Source organism: Hyaena hyaena, unplaced genomic scaffold (assembly GCF_003009895.1).
Source record: "Hyaena hyaena isolate Hyena2069 unplaced genomic scaffold, ASM300989v1 scaffold_177, whole genome shotgun sequence".
Taxonomy (NCBI): Eukaryota; Metazoa; Chordata; class Mammalia; order Carnivora; family Hyaenidae; genus Hyaena; species Hyaena hyaena.
The window spans coordinates 1,359,490-1,375,191 of record NW_024080810.1 but is presented as its reverse complement, the minus strand read 5'-3'; positions in this window follow the sequence as shown (position 1 = coordinate 1,375,191).

Sequence of the window (15,702 nt, the reverse complement as noted above, 5' to 3'; positions counted from 1 at the left end):
GGGGGGGAGGGGCATGGAGGAGGGCACTTTGGGGATGAGCACTGAGTGTTATGTGGAAACTAATTTGACAATAAACTATTTGTAAAAAAAAAAAAAAAAGTAATGATGGCATACTCTGTAAATTTGGAAAGAATTACAGAAGAATCACAATGATAATGTATCGATAGTATTGTAGTACAGTTCAATTTCCAGGGGTTATAAATCCAGCATTTTCAACTAGTTAGTTAGCTAGACTAACCCAGAGACATCCTACATGGTGAAATCAGATATTAATAGGTGCAAAGCACTAAAGGCTCTCACACTTTCTGCTGTGTACAGCTCTTGGACTATCATTTAAAGCGTCTTTATTCTATATTTATCAAATACCTATTATGTGCAAAGCAAAATGACAGAGGCTGCACAGGATACGAAAAAGGAGTAAGACACCATTTCTTTTCTTTCTAAGTCACTATCAAGTCACTATCTCAACACCTCGCTGGCGGCCAGACATTGAAATAGTTTTTCATAGTGTCCCTCGCATAACTTATTTTATTCTCCTTTATAAATGCTCACTCATGTTACCTCCCCACATACAACACTGTAACAGAGGTTTACTGCTATTTCAGTAATCTTTTTATTGTTTTCTCATCTTTCCTGACCCATCAATTCTGCATTCTATTACCATATTAATCTCTTAAACTCTAATCCTGACATGACCCCTTTATTACTTCTGTTAATACTTTAGTTATAATTTTATTATTTTTAAAAAAGTAATTTTACTTTAATTAATTAATTAATTTTATTAAATTCCTTAATTTTGAAAATCAAAGCATGCTTCAATTTGACCCTAAAATGTCTTTGCAGCCTTAACTTGCGTTTATTACTTTTCAGTACTCTCTTTTTCAGTCAAAACTTAACTGCTGACTGTTTTCTGAGCAGTATAACTTCAGACCTTCTTGCACTTGCTTGAATATTTCTTCTGCCTGGATTGCCAACCCCCCCTTCTAATTGTGGTTCAAAACCCTAGCCAATCTTCAAATCTTTGATCAGAATGCCACCTTCTCCATGAAGCTTTCCTCCACTCCAGTCAGAGACCTTTTCCTCCGAATGGCTGTCATGGTTTGCTAAGGACTCCTAATACAGCACACTGTCAGTGGATTTGCATCACGGTAACTTAGGCATGCCTTTTCTCTCCTAAATGTAAGTTCCTGAAGAGCAAGGATTGTCATTTACAAGCATGGAGCTTTGCACAGTGTTAAAGTCCAAAAAGTCCACTGGAAAAGTGATGAGATGTGCACAGTGATATTAGGTAGAAGCAGAGCAGATGGAACTGTGATGGGGAAGATAAGAAGGGAGACCTGGTAAGGACGTGTCCTAGGAATTCAGGCTGCATCAGGGTGCTTGTGTGGTGATGCAAGGCGCGTGTCATTGCACATGTGTAACACATGAGCCTGGTACTTCCTTGACATGATGGCAATAATGAACCTCTTCTCAATAAAAACATGTTCCAGCCGACGACAACAAAGGGATCTGGGAAAAGTGGCTTGCTTCAAAATTCTGAAGGGTAGAATTGCTTACGGGACAGTGTTTCTAGGAAGGTCCGATAAAGTTTGCAGGACAGTGTCATGTGGGCTGTTGGAGGACTTGCTACAGCTTTTTGTCATTGAGGGAGCTGTTCATGGTTTGGAAATGAATTATGTTGAAGTAATTAGCCTTGACTGTCATGAGTCCTCATGAGGAAGTGACACCAAGCCTTGATAAAACTAGTCATCAGATCTTCTCATGGCTGTGACAGATGTATAGATCAGTTAGTGAAATTTCCATTATGAAACTAGGTCAAACTTATCTACTGGGGCCACCAACCATGTGGTTTATTTCAGTTAGAACTAGATTTCCATAATAGGCCAGTATATAAGGCATATGGCAAAGGGTGGGTGCCTGATAACCAAAGCTCATGAGGGTAACTAAAAGCAAAAGGAAAAAGTTCAAATAGGCATCGGTGGAAGGGTGTGGAGGATGAAAGGTTGGCAATAGTGGAGTAAACAGGATGAAAGGCAGCCAGGAGTCATATTATTCATTACTCTTTTCCCACATGGGGATAGAAGCCTGACTTCTTTGAAATAAGTCAGAACAATTAGAACACTTGCCTCCAAAAATCTGCAGATAAACAAGGGCTTTGAGAATTTCTGTCATTCTGTCCCTGCATAGTAGGACCTTGTCCCTACATAGGTGGAGCTGCACAAAGCCAGGACCAGGATTATACAGGGTGCTTCCAAAAATCACTGAACAGGAAGGAAGTCCAATCTTTGCTCCTTGAGGCAGGGTTTCACTTGGCAGCTCACGTAGCATCTGGGAGGTCATTAAGAAATGCCTGGAGCTGATAAGAAGAGGTAACAAAAGTTGCACTTGAGAGCAATGGATAATGACTCAGAAATAGCCAGAAAAAAAAGAAGCAGAAATATGGGAAGCTCTCAGGGCAATTTTCTCCTCTCTCCCTCTCTTTCTCTCTCTCTCTCTCTCTCTCTCTCTTTTCTCCCACTCTCTTCCTCTCCCTCCTCCTTCTTATCCTCTCTTTCTCTCTCTCTGTCTCTGTCCCTCTGTCTTTGTCTCTTTCTGTCTGCCTCTCTCTGTCTCTCCTCCCCATAAGGTCCTCTCTAATGAGACACCCAAGAGCATGCCATCTTCTGTCCAATGGCTCCTTAAAGGGACTACTGGACACCTGACCAGGACTCCAGAAACCACCAGTCTGAGTCTGCTATAGAAATGAACGGGTTTATCTCAAAAGCCTCTGAGTAAATCATTGCACAATTAATACTGAGGGAGACCTTGAATCCCTAAGATAAAATCATGTTTTCTTTTTCTGTAAATAGATAAAACTAGTCATATTTAGAGTCTTACAATTATATTTTCACATTAGATTCGATTGTGTTTTTATAATTCCATCCTTGACAGCTAACAAATGCACATGGTTTAAAATGGGCATTCCTGTCCCCAGCCACAGAGCAACCAATGACAATAGTTTCTGTATATGCTTCCAGAAATTATTGATGCACTCACAATTACATATGTAGGCATCTTGCATGCCTGCATAATTAATGTTAATACATGTGATGTATTATTAACATTAATAATACAGTACTGAAAATATGCCAGACAATGTTAAGCATTTTCATTACTCTATTTTTCGTGATTCAAATGTATGTTATACTGTGTTATGGCAAAGCCCAATCTCCAATTTCCCAAACCACATATCAACCACAGTAGAATGTTTACATACATAGCAAAGTATCACATAAAAATATAAATTGCTTAAAACATTGCTTCCTAATCATCAATTAATAGAGTTATCAGCAAACTTTTGCTATATATAGATGAGTAGGGCACCTTCCAGCACCAGCCTCACGGAAGTAGATGACCTTTTTTGACACTTGTGAGCTTCCCCAAAGTATATGTTTGATTCTTAACCTACCAGTTGTGGCTGAACTCTTATTTAAGGTTTTCCCAAGCATCGTTTTGTTCAAAATATGGTATTATAGTTTAGTGGACATAAATAATCTTTTTCTCTGTTTAAAACTTAGCCAAGAAGTATTGAATTGAGATACATATTTTTTCTATAAGATGTCTAAAATCAGGATGTGTTCTATCAAAAAAAACAAAAACAAAAACAATAACCATGAACCAAGGAGACTTTGCCTGCCTTTTTTTAAAATCATTTTTGACAAATAGGTGTTCCATATATACTATTTTACACTATTATTTTCACTTATTTTTATACACATAAAGTTTTAGATTAAAATTTAACAATGTTGTAAGTATTAATATTAAAATATTAACATTTGTCTTTACCCATAGTTAAATTATGGGTGATGACGTTTTTATCTGAATTTTCTAGATTCTCCACATCATGCGTCAAGAAAAACGATTTTTAAGAGTATATTTTTATTTTTTTTAGTGTTTTTTTATTTATTTCTAGGAGAGAGAGAGAGAGACAGCGTAAGCAGGGGAGGGTCAGAGAGAGAGGGAGTCACAGACTGAAACAGGCTCCAGGCTCTGAGCTCGCCCCCAGCACAGAGCCCGACGCGGGGCTCGAACCCACGAACCGCGAGATCATGACCTAAGCGAAAGTCGGACGCTTAACCGACTAAGCCACCCAGGCGCCCCTAAGAGTATATTTTAAAAAGGAACCTGTTCAATTATTTTTTTTTTAAATCACTATGTGACCCCACTCCTCAAACCAGATAACTAAGTCACGATATTTTTGGAAGGATAGACTCATTAATATGTAAATCCAGCTCAGGCTGTTCATAGTTTATGATTATTAACAGACATGTTTCTGCCATATACGTGGTCTCCCAACCAATCGTTTGTACTTTTAGTTGAAGTATGTCATTGACAGTTATGATGATAACTATAATAATATGAGCCTTAGGATGCTTCCTTCATTATGCATTCAATCATTAAAAGGCAAACAATACCCTTAAATAAGAATTTCACACTTTAACTTCCAGCCACGTAAAATAATTTTCTGTTTATTAAAGATCTAAAGAAAGCTTTGTACACTACGAAACTGACAAATCAATTTCTGTGCTTTGTAAGGTATAATCTTGAGAAGATATTAAAGTAAACAATATCACTAGAGGCAACAAAAAATGATTGTAGAATGGTACCTATTTGAGGACCATCTGTCTATTTTGTTTAAGTTAGCCTTGGGGAGAAGGGGCTTGAGCATATCTGCAATTCAGATCCACAGAAGAACTATTCAACACAATGAAAACTTACGTAGAACACTTTTCAAATCAACTAACAGGCATATAACATAAATCTGAATTCATGATCCAGAAAAACAGCTGAGGAACGGTTATAAGACACCATCTATTACAATTAAACAAAGTCGAGGTCATACTTGAATTAGGACATAAAACAGAATTCCAAATAATTCAGCGATGTTTTTGCCTTCCAAATCAAATACAATTTTGCTGACAGCGTAATTTCTAACATCCTTGCCCTGGAGTCAACTGGATCTAAAGATAAAGAAAATGCATTTCTTGATTAAAAAAAAAAAAAACAGTTAGGAACTGAGAAAGGAAAATATACGTCTTTTTCGATATCAGGGAAAATTTACATTAAAAAACTGACTGTAGGTCAAGGGTCAAATGGCAGACTAAATTTGAGCTCACCCCAAACCAGCTTGATCCTTCACTGTGCTACTTAAGTGCATTCTCTTGTTCTCTGCGCAGCAGCCTTACCCAGCTGGCCACACTCTGGATCAGCGCGTAAGTTTTTGCTGACTCTACCTAGAGGACCAAGGTTAATTTCCTATAGACTATAAGTATATAAACAAAACCCGGAAATACTAGCAGGGTTAACCTGTCAGTCTAACAAGCTAAAGAAAGAAAAGAGAACAAGAAGCAGAAAAGAAAAAAGAAAAAAAAGAATGAGAAATAATTGAGTTAAGTGAAGATATCAAAGCATCTAATAAACCATCCATCAAGTGCAAACCAGCTGATGAGGGAGTGTGTGCCATACAACGTAAGGGCTGGAGAAACTTTTCTATCCTGCAAGTACGAAGGCTTCTGCCATGCCCCATTATTTCTCCACCTAGACTTGGGTCCAGGGAAATAAGACCAGATAGTCCAACCTGCCAGAAATGTGGGGTGAGTCTCACAAATTTAGGGCTGGAAGACAGACATTAAACTTGCATTGCGACCAATGTTAAAGGCAAGGAGAGAACAGAATGCCATGGGTCACACAGGAGAGGCAGCTAATATTCCAGCTGAGACTGAAAGGATGGAAAAGAGGTTAGCCAGGCAAAGAGCAGGGAAGGGTGTTTCTCTCATAAAGAGGGGATGGATTCTGCAAATACCCAACAGCAAGACAACTGTTAGAATGCAGCACAGACTTGGAGGAGACCAGTGAAGAGCAATGAGGTAGGAACGGCACCATCAGAATACTAGAAAATCTTATCAGGGACATTACCAATAACTGGCACTATGTATAGTTTTACTTTTAGACTAGAGGAATTAAGACCGTTTAGGATAGAGAAGAACTAAGAATTTTGCAAAGCTCCAAGAATTTCATTATGGCTTTTAATCATCATTATATTTGAATGTAGAGGAACCTGGCATATCCTACAAGTGGCCTTTTAGCTTCATCGCCTAGGATATTTATTTATGATGTAGCTCTTTCTTAGGAAACTAATGTTATCTTTAAACAATGTTCTAGTCCTTTGGGTTACAAAAATAAATGCTGTTATGTTAGAAATGTTGGAAGTTTAACTCAAATTCATGAGAATTCATAATATTTTATAGTTTTGAAAGTTCTTTTAAATATGCTCTTTAGACTATTCTTTGATCACTCATCTATAAAACTTTAAAAAAATTTCTTAATGTTTTATTTATTTCTGAGAGAGAGAGAGGCAGCATGAGCAGGGGAGGGTCAGAGAGAGAGGGAGATACAGAATTCAAAGCAGGCTCCAGGCTCTGAGCTAGCTGTCAGCACAGAGCCTGATGCAGGGCTCGAACCCACAAACCATAAGATCATGAACTGAGCCGAAGTCAGATGCTTAACTGACTGAGCCACCCAGGTACCCCCATCTATAAAACTTTTGAGCATGTCCTTCATATATATGTTATATATATATATATAATCTAAATATATAAAAATATATGGATATATGTGAATATATTCTATATGTTATAATGTACACTGTAATGCATAATTTCAAATATAAATGATATATTATGTATATTATAAAATATATACATTATAAAGTATATACAAAAATAGAAACTAAAAGAATAATAAGCTAAAAGGAAAGAATAGAAATAGAAATTCTAATAAAAGAAATAGAATCTTCTGAGAAGGCTATCTTCTGGACCCTGTCTGGAGACAACTGTTATAACCCACACACATAAAATCTCCTAAGTGATTCTTGATTTTTTTTTTTTTACATAGAGACAATAAATTCTACAAATGGGACTATATATTTCTTACTTGAATAGAAAGCATTCCTAATTCTTAATTTATAGGCACAACATCACAGAAAATTATCCAAATGTTCTATTTTGCTTACAAAAAAAAGTTCCAATCACAAGAATCACTGAGGTCACCAGTTACTCCTGAATGGATTCAGCATGTTAGATTGACAAGGAATTTCAAACATTATGGTTGTACGGCCCTTCTTGAATTCTTGTTTCCTACTGCAAGAAACAGAGACCAGATGGATTTTAGTATTAAAAAAAAAATTAAACCTAAGGACCTCAATAAAAGAAAAATAAAGAAGATAATAGGGTGAAGTGGAATACATAATTTAAGTGTGGCAGTCCATCATTTAAAGCCCTCCAGAGGCTTTAAATTTAAAGGAGTCACTTGCTTTACTGTTTCTGATTGAGATCCTGCATTTGAACATGCCACTGAATGTTCTGGCACAGCCCCTGGTTCTTGGGTCAGCTGTTTTCATCCAGCTCCACCACTTACTGTGTGAAGTTAGGCAAATTACTTAACCTTTGTGGTTTTTGTCTATACAGTGGGTATGAGTGGCATCTACTTCTAAAAGTCCTGGGGTGGATTGAATGAAATAATATATGTAAGGTGCTTAGCACAGTGCCTAGGCTGTAGTAAGACTCAAAAAATATCAGCATAGTTGTTCAAAGAAATAGAAGTCTATAGCAAACATAGCATTACCTTTTCTGACAAAGACCCCAGAGTTAACATAAAACATAAACACTTCTTTCCCCCTTTTGTTCTCGCAGAATTTTTGTCTCTCTTCATTACCACAGTCTCCTTTCAAATGTCTGTCTGAATCTTTGGCACTTTGTGTAGATTAAAAGCTAGAGATAGGAGGCTATCCAACTTGCTCTGCAAAGCAGCAGAGTCCTGAGGGCCAAGGATATGGATGAGATAAAGGTAATTAAATCACAAGGGCAGTGATTTCCAGCCTACAGTCTTAGCTTATGCTAGCCAGAGAGCTGAAGGCCGGACAGGCCTTGCTAGCAGAAGGGCAAATGAGGTGGAAATTTCAGCTCCCTAATACTGGAGGGAGAGGCTGTGAGATGGCTGTTGGCAGAGATGGAGAAACAGTCTCAAGGAGAAAGAGTGCTGGAAAAGTACAATGCAGACTCGCACGCATCTCTCCTAAATCTAATATTTACCTGCATTCCTCACTACCTGCCACACGCGGCACTGGGTTACTTTCACAGGCTGTCTTTATCCACCTATTTTACAGGTGAAACAGCCAAAGTTCAGAGATGATTGCTTGCCCCAGATCACACAAAGAAAGCAGAAATTGCATTCCGAGGTGGCATCTGTTGTTTGTAGCAACGGTTGCAGTAATCTGGGTCACGGGCATCCGGAAGACCAGGCGTGAAGGCGCTGAGCTAAGGAGAAAACAGTCTGCTCCCAGACACAGCAGTTTTAAGGCCTTCCACCTGGTAGACCTGCATTTGCATAGAAAAGTCATTGGAGTAAAGTGGTAAAAGCCCTAGGAGATTTCATGTGGGTAATTCATCGCGACAGAAAACAACTTGATTGGTCCATGATGGCTACAGGCTTAGCAGTTCTTACTTTTTGTCCGGGAATTAGAAATTGGCATCACTGTGCAGAAAGGAATGCAGACTCGCCAGGCAGGGAGACACGCCGTGGACTCATATGCATAATAAAAAGACAGGTTGTGTTCTTGCTGCACATCTGTGAGAGAAACTTTTAAAACAGAGCTTTTTTTCTGAATAATTAATCCTCTCCCTTGATTTAGCCCCTCATTTTTTAGTAATGAATATTTATGTCTCCTTGCTGTTTTGCTTACTGACTGCAAATTTACAGTCACTTCGGGAGAGGAGCCGTGAGGCTGATGGCTAAAAAGCTGCAATACTCAAGCTGAAAACTTTTAAACTCAGCCACAATTAAAGCACTGAAGCATTCGAGCTCCCTGTCAGAACATATTTTCAGATTTTACAGTCTCTGGAAAAAGAAAAACCTTGGCGTCTGCGATACTTGCAGAAGTCGATTGGGCATTAAGAGGCACTGAAGAGACTTTCCTACTGAGATTGTGCCTTAATTAGTAAATACTATCAGGAGGGTAGAAAAGTTAGGCCTTTTGAATGTGGCCCATTTAGTACAAAAGCACCAGGAATCTATGACTAAACAGTATGGATTTAGCTATTACTGTTATGTTTTTGTTTTTTATTTTATTAAAAAATTTTAATAAGCCAGACACAAAAGGACAAATACTGAATGTTTCCACTTACGTGAAGTATGTAGAATAGGCAAACTCGAGAGAGAGAGAGAAAGTAGGATGGTGGTTATCAAAGTCTGGAGGCGAGAGAGAAATGGAAAGTTACTGTCTAATGGGTACAGTTTCAGTTTAGGAAGATTAAGAAGTTTTCAAGATGGATGGTGGTAATGGTTTTACGATAATGTAAATATATTTCCTGCCCCTTAACTATATGCGTAGAAAATGGTTAAAGTGGCAAATTTCATGGTATGAATATTTCACCACAGTAAAAAATCCTTAAGCCACAACAATAATGCCAATCATGCCTACCTGTATTGACTGCTGTGCTGGGCAGTGGGCTAAATGCTTTTCCTGTGCATTCTCCTATTTAACCCCCAGGGTTAATACCAAAGAGAATGAGATAAAAAGTTTAAGTCATCTGTCTCAGCTCCACACAAATAGCAAATGGTAGAGCAGGGTTTGAACGTGGGTCTATTTACAAAGCCCACACCCAAGGGTCGCCTGGGTGGCTCAGTCAGTTAAGTGTCCGACTTCAGCTCAGGTCATGATCTTGCATTTCCTGAGCTGGAGCACTGTAGTGGGCTCTGTGCTGACAGCTCAGAGCCTGGAGCCTGCTTCAGATTCTGTCTTCCTCTCTCTCTCTCTCCCCCTCTCCACTCATGCTCTGTGTTTCTCTCTCAAAAATAAATATGAAAAAAATTTAAAAACAACAACAACAAAGCCTAAGCTATACTTATACCATTATTATACTATGTTAATATTTATACATATTAAAAAATATATATTTAGAGCTTTAGAGAACTTTTTAAAGTTTACACAATACTTTCACATTTAAGAAATATTTTCATATCGAATCAAAAGCAAGTTTTAAATAAAAACAAACACTGAGGCTCAATGTTCTAATGCTAAAAAGTGGCTTTATTATCAGCTGATCCTTTTTCAATTCTCCTCCATCTACAGAATCTCAAACACACAGCAAAGGCAATGCTGTGGCTCCACATCTTTCTGACAGTAATTTTGTAATTTTGACAGTAAGACAGAAGAGGGGGAAAATGAATTTACTCCCTTTCCCTTTGTCCCCCACTGTTGTTTCAGGAGATGGCCTCTGGCTGCTTTCTAGAATGGACTTCTGTTACTTTGCATTGTTTTTGTCTCCATATCTCACGCTATTTTCAAACTGCCCCCACCTCCGCTTGCTCTAGGCTCACAGAGGCAGGAAAGTGACCTCAACCTCTGTAGGGACAGAGTCATTTGGGAGAAGTGAATGTTAACTTTGTTGTTTCTTGGGGAAAGGCTGCCTTCATGTAGATGAGGCCAGTACCTAGAAAACCAGAGCCAAAAAATGAAGAGGCTTATTGACACTGTTGAAAAATTTCTGGCTTTTTCCCAGGAATGGCTGACACACAATGGGCATTCAGTTATATTTTCCTTGAAATAACATGTCATCTGACCAATTTACAAGAACGCCAAGATCTCGATTTCTGAAATGTGGCCTGAGCACAGCGTCTTCTCATTCCACTCACCCAGTTCATGCATTCAGTGAAGATCTGCTGTGTGGCAGGTGAGAAAGAAACCTGACCAGGTAACTGTCATGATCTGTGGTGAATGTAGCATCAGAAACAGATACAGAGTATTAATGGGAGCACAAAGGAAGCCTCCTAACTCTGTGGGGAGAGCATTCCAGGTTGAGGATGAAGGGGGCTTATGTTTGGTGGGTTTAGGAACATCAAAGTGGACTGTATCACCTCTGTCAGCCTTTGTCACCAACTTTTCTCCTCCTGTGAAACTGGGTATCCCGGTAACGTGATGAGGCTCTTTATCCTTATCCTTTCTTTCTTAGACAGAATGTCTCTTTTACCCCTAAGGCTATACGTAGATGTCCCCAACTGAAACTTCTAGTCCTAATCTTTATACATGATCCCCCACAAACATTTTTGATTGCTTTCATGAAATTGCCACTTGAATCTCTTCTGGGTTCCTTGGTTCCTTCAGATCTACATGTTTTCCAAAGAATTCATCATCTTCACCCCAAACACACCCCACCAGCTCCTCTTCCTGGTAATACTTCCCTTGACAATGTCCCATTACCATTGAATTAGTGACGCTTACAACTTCAAAGTCACCTTTGCTTCCTCCTTCCTGGTATTTCACATGGACTCAGTTATCCACCCCAGATGACAAAGAGTCAAAGCTACAAAGATGGCCCCCACCAAGTTACTAAACAGGATTGGACACGTGTAAGTGGGCAATCATTGCTGGCTATTGCAATCAAGAGGAAATGATTTTTTTTTCCTGTTTGACTGCTCTGTAACATGCTTATCTTTACCTGAAAACTTCTTGAGGTAAAATATGGAAAACCACAAACCACACTTCCAGATGAGGTGACATGATTTATGAGTTGTGAACTCATCATTTTAAACACAATGAAAACGTTTGAGTACACGTGTCTATATTTTAAGCCAGCTGGAATTATCAGTTGGGTTCATTCTGAGCTAAGGTTCCCAGGGATTCTAAAGTATTTTGTCTTAATTTCATTCTGGTACCGAAGTGATGTGAAGTCTCCAAAGTCACTTTAGTTGCTACACAAGAGCTCTTATGCAAGGACATTCCTTTTCTCTTCCTCTTGTTTTTCTGAACCTGCAAACACCTTTTCTTCCGAAAGCATTCCCTTATTAACCTTATGTACCCTTATGGTATGTGTTTTGTCATACCTCAACATTCCAGGTGAAATATTTGTCAGTTCAATTAATTGGGAAGCAGGCAGCCCAAATAAACAGTCAAAATGAGTTATCAATAATAATGAAATAAAGTCAGCTTTAATGATGTTAGGACTTTGTGGGGCATCTAGTCAGAGTTAATGTTGCCAGGGAAGAACAATGAATATAAATTATAACAAAATATCAATGGAAGAAATTATTAGCCTTTGCTCTCAAATCTTTTTCATTTGTAATAGTTGGGCAGGAAGCGACATAAAGTGTGATTATGTAAGGTGTACATGTGACCTCTTGTCAAAAGACAGCTGAATCTGAAACTTTATCTTAATGTCAGTTACCCATTAGGAAACACAGTTAATATGTTTACCTCTGAATGTTTACTTTATTCTAGGGTGATGTGCTTGCCAAATACTTTCACACTATGGCAGACAATTTAGTTACTTTTTTTTTTAATGTGTTCATATTGGCTACATTGCCAATACACCTGCCCAGTTATATGGATAATGATGACAATTGAAAACAATCATCTTTGTGTAGTGCTGGTGTAAGTGGATGAAGTTGCTTATGGCCAAGAGAACAGACTGGGGTGTTGGGCTGCAGGTCCTTCCAGCAAACCCAGGAGACCCATACCTGAGCATAGGCTCTAGTGTAGAAAATGGGAAGCTAACATAGCACACTGGTCTTAATTTCATCTCTGGAATTAAACTGTGTTCTCCAGCTCTTCCTAGCCATGAGAGCTCCCTGCTCTTCAGTTTCCTCATCTGTGGAGGCTAACAAATTCTACCTCACAGGTTTCAATGATCCCTGTAAAGTGCTTAGAATTGTGCCTGGTACTCAGTAGGAGCTCAAAAACTGTTAGCTGTTACCTTGGGACTATCCAAAGAGGAGGAAGCCAGATCGCATAGAATAAAGAAGTACAGGAACTTCCCAGGAGATGGGTGGGTCACTAGAGAAAATGCTTTATTGTTACCATGGAAATGTCCCTACTCTGCTCCTAAGAGCAGTACCATAGCTAAAATAGATTGTGGTGTACGTTTTTCCAAAGAATAATTCCAGATACATAATAGAATTCAATGGGTAAACAGGATCTAACTTACAGGATTTACCGCACAGATCTCTATTTCAGAAATGAATCTATTCTCTACATTAAATATCATTTGAGTTATTTATTTTGACCATAACAGTATTTTCTTATTAAGAATCTAAGATAATTTGGGCTTTGCACAATAATAACTTAATGTGAAAATTTTACGTATCTGAACATGAATTTAATGAAGGCAAGAAATAAAGTTACTTATCTGGAACTAGGGCCATAATATATGAACTAAACAGAACTTGTTAATATAAAGAAGGGATAATACTTAAATAGGATTTAATTCTCAGACTTTCTATCTCTACTTTATTCATATAATTAGCATCTCATTTAGTCAATTCATATGTTCTATGGGTGAAGGGCAAATTTAGTTAGTACTTTATTTCCCAATAGATAAAATTAGAACACATAATCCATATCTGAAATCTGTTGAGAATTATTTTGAGTACTTTATATTTTCTGTATGGAGAGTTTCTACAAAGAAATCTTTTTACAAAATAACATAATAATTCTGTGAGATAATACAAATCTCAAGAAGCACAAAAAAGAAATTCCAAGATGAACAAATGTCAATATTAATTTAAAATGGCACTAGGGTCAAAATACTAGAATACATTTATTGTGATTATTTTGAGTGACAGTATTAAGAACATGAATCTGAATAAGAGCTATCACATGACATGTTAAATAGGAATTGTTCAAATGTGCTCTGACTCACAGACATCTTAGTGACTTTTTTTTTACTGTGTTCATATCGGCTACACTGCCAATACACCTGCCCAGTTATATGGATAATGACAATAATATTCAGCTCATATAGGCAACACTTTTACCTGGAAACATAAATGATTGGTCATAATTTTAATCACAACTTACAGACAAACCATAGTAATCATGAAATAGTATTTTTAAGTATAGAAAAATAAAGAATTTACTTTTAACTACTCGAGTAATGCTAAACCATTCATATAATTTTCTTCTTCCTCTGATTAGCATACATATCAAAAAAGTTTTGAAACTCGAAAGAAAATAAGAACACTTTTAGGAGCACCTGGGTGGCTCAGTTGGTTAAGCATCTGACTCTTGGTTTTGGCTCAGGTCATGATTGCACGGCTTTGTGGGTTTGAGCCCCATAGTGGCCTCTGTGCTGGCAGTGCAGAGCCTGCTTGGGATTCTCTCCCTCCCTCTCTAGCTCCGCTTCCCCCACTTGTGCTGTCTCTGCCTCTCTCAAAATAAAAAAATAGACTTAAAATTTTTTTTAAAAAAAGAACACTTTGAGAACAAAGCAAATCAACCATAGTGACAAAAGTTCAATGAAGAACACTGTTTGCCTTTCATTAATTTCTATTATCAGAGGGGAAAATGGTAAATTTTATTACAACTGTAGACAGATATTATATCATCAACATAATCTATATAAATTACTATGTGCCATTTACCATACTCAGAAATCAATTAGGTAATTTCTATACTTTTGATTATTTAGAACTCATTTAGTTAGTATAGATTCTGGTTCCACAAAGCTTACAATTTTAAAACATTGTTTTGAGAGAATGATACCAGCAGGCCAGTTGACTTATTTTCTCATTTCTGAAAATCTGAATCTATATATCTAAAATAAATTCTCCCTCCCCCTTGCCTTTTTAAAAATGAGCCTTACAAACTTGTTTTTACTATAAAGGCCTCAGATATCATGGACCTTAGGAAATACACCAAGTAACATGTTCATACATTTTATTTTGTAATATATTTTATGAGATATTGATAGCCATGATTTCAGAGCTTTGGAAACAAGAGGAAAATATTTTTCAAATTATAGATTGCATAGAAATAACTTACATATAACTTTCAGTGGTGATAATACCAATTCAGATTGGTTGGACTGCCTCTGTAGGATGCAGGGGATGGAGTGGAGGATTGAAATAATTATGTTTCCAGAATATTTAGTTGCTACCTTAGGGGAGCATCAATTGTGAACAAATGAATTTTTGATGTTACCAATAATGCATATTTATTATTTAAAAAAGAAACTAGGAAATAAATGTTTGAGCCTTAGCCCTGCCATTTACACATTCCATAACTTTGGGCAAAATTTAAAAAAAAATTTACTGTTTATTTTCTTTTTGAGAGAGACAGAGCATGAGTAGGGGAGGGGCAGAGAGAGAGGCAGACACAGAATCTGAAGCAGGCTCTGGGCTTTGAGCTGTCAGCACAGAGCCCAATATGGGGCTTGAACTCATGAACTGTCAGATCATGACCTGAGTCAAAGTTGGACACTTAACCGACTGAGCCACCCAGGTGCCCCCATGATGTTGGGCAAATTACTTTAACCTCTCAGTGCTGGGTGTGCTAATCTATAAAATGTAGATAATGATAGATAGCACTTACCTCTTAGAGTTGTTGTGATTAGGTAAATTGATATAGGTAAAACGCTTAGAACCTTGTCTGGCATATAGCAGACAATCAATCAAGATTAGCTATTATTGTTTTTACTAACGTGTACATTTTCCTCCAATGTTGCATACATTTGATGTTATCGTGTGTGTGTGTTTTATTTTATAAAAAGAGAGAGAAAGCATAAGCAGGGGAGAGGGGCAGAGGGAGAGAGAGAATCTTAAGCAGGCTTCCCACTCAGCACAGAGGCCCACTTGGGGCCCCATCCCATGAGCCTGGAATCATGACCTGAG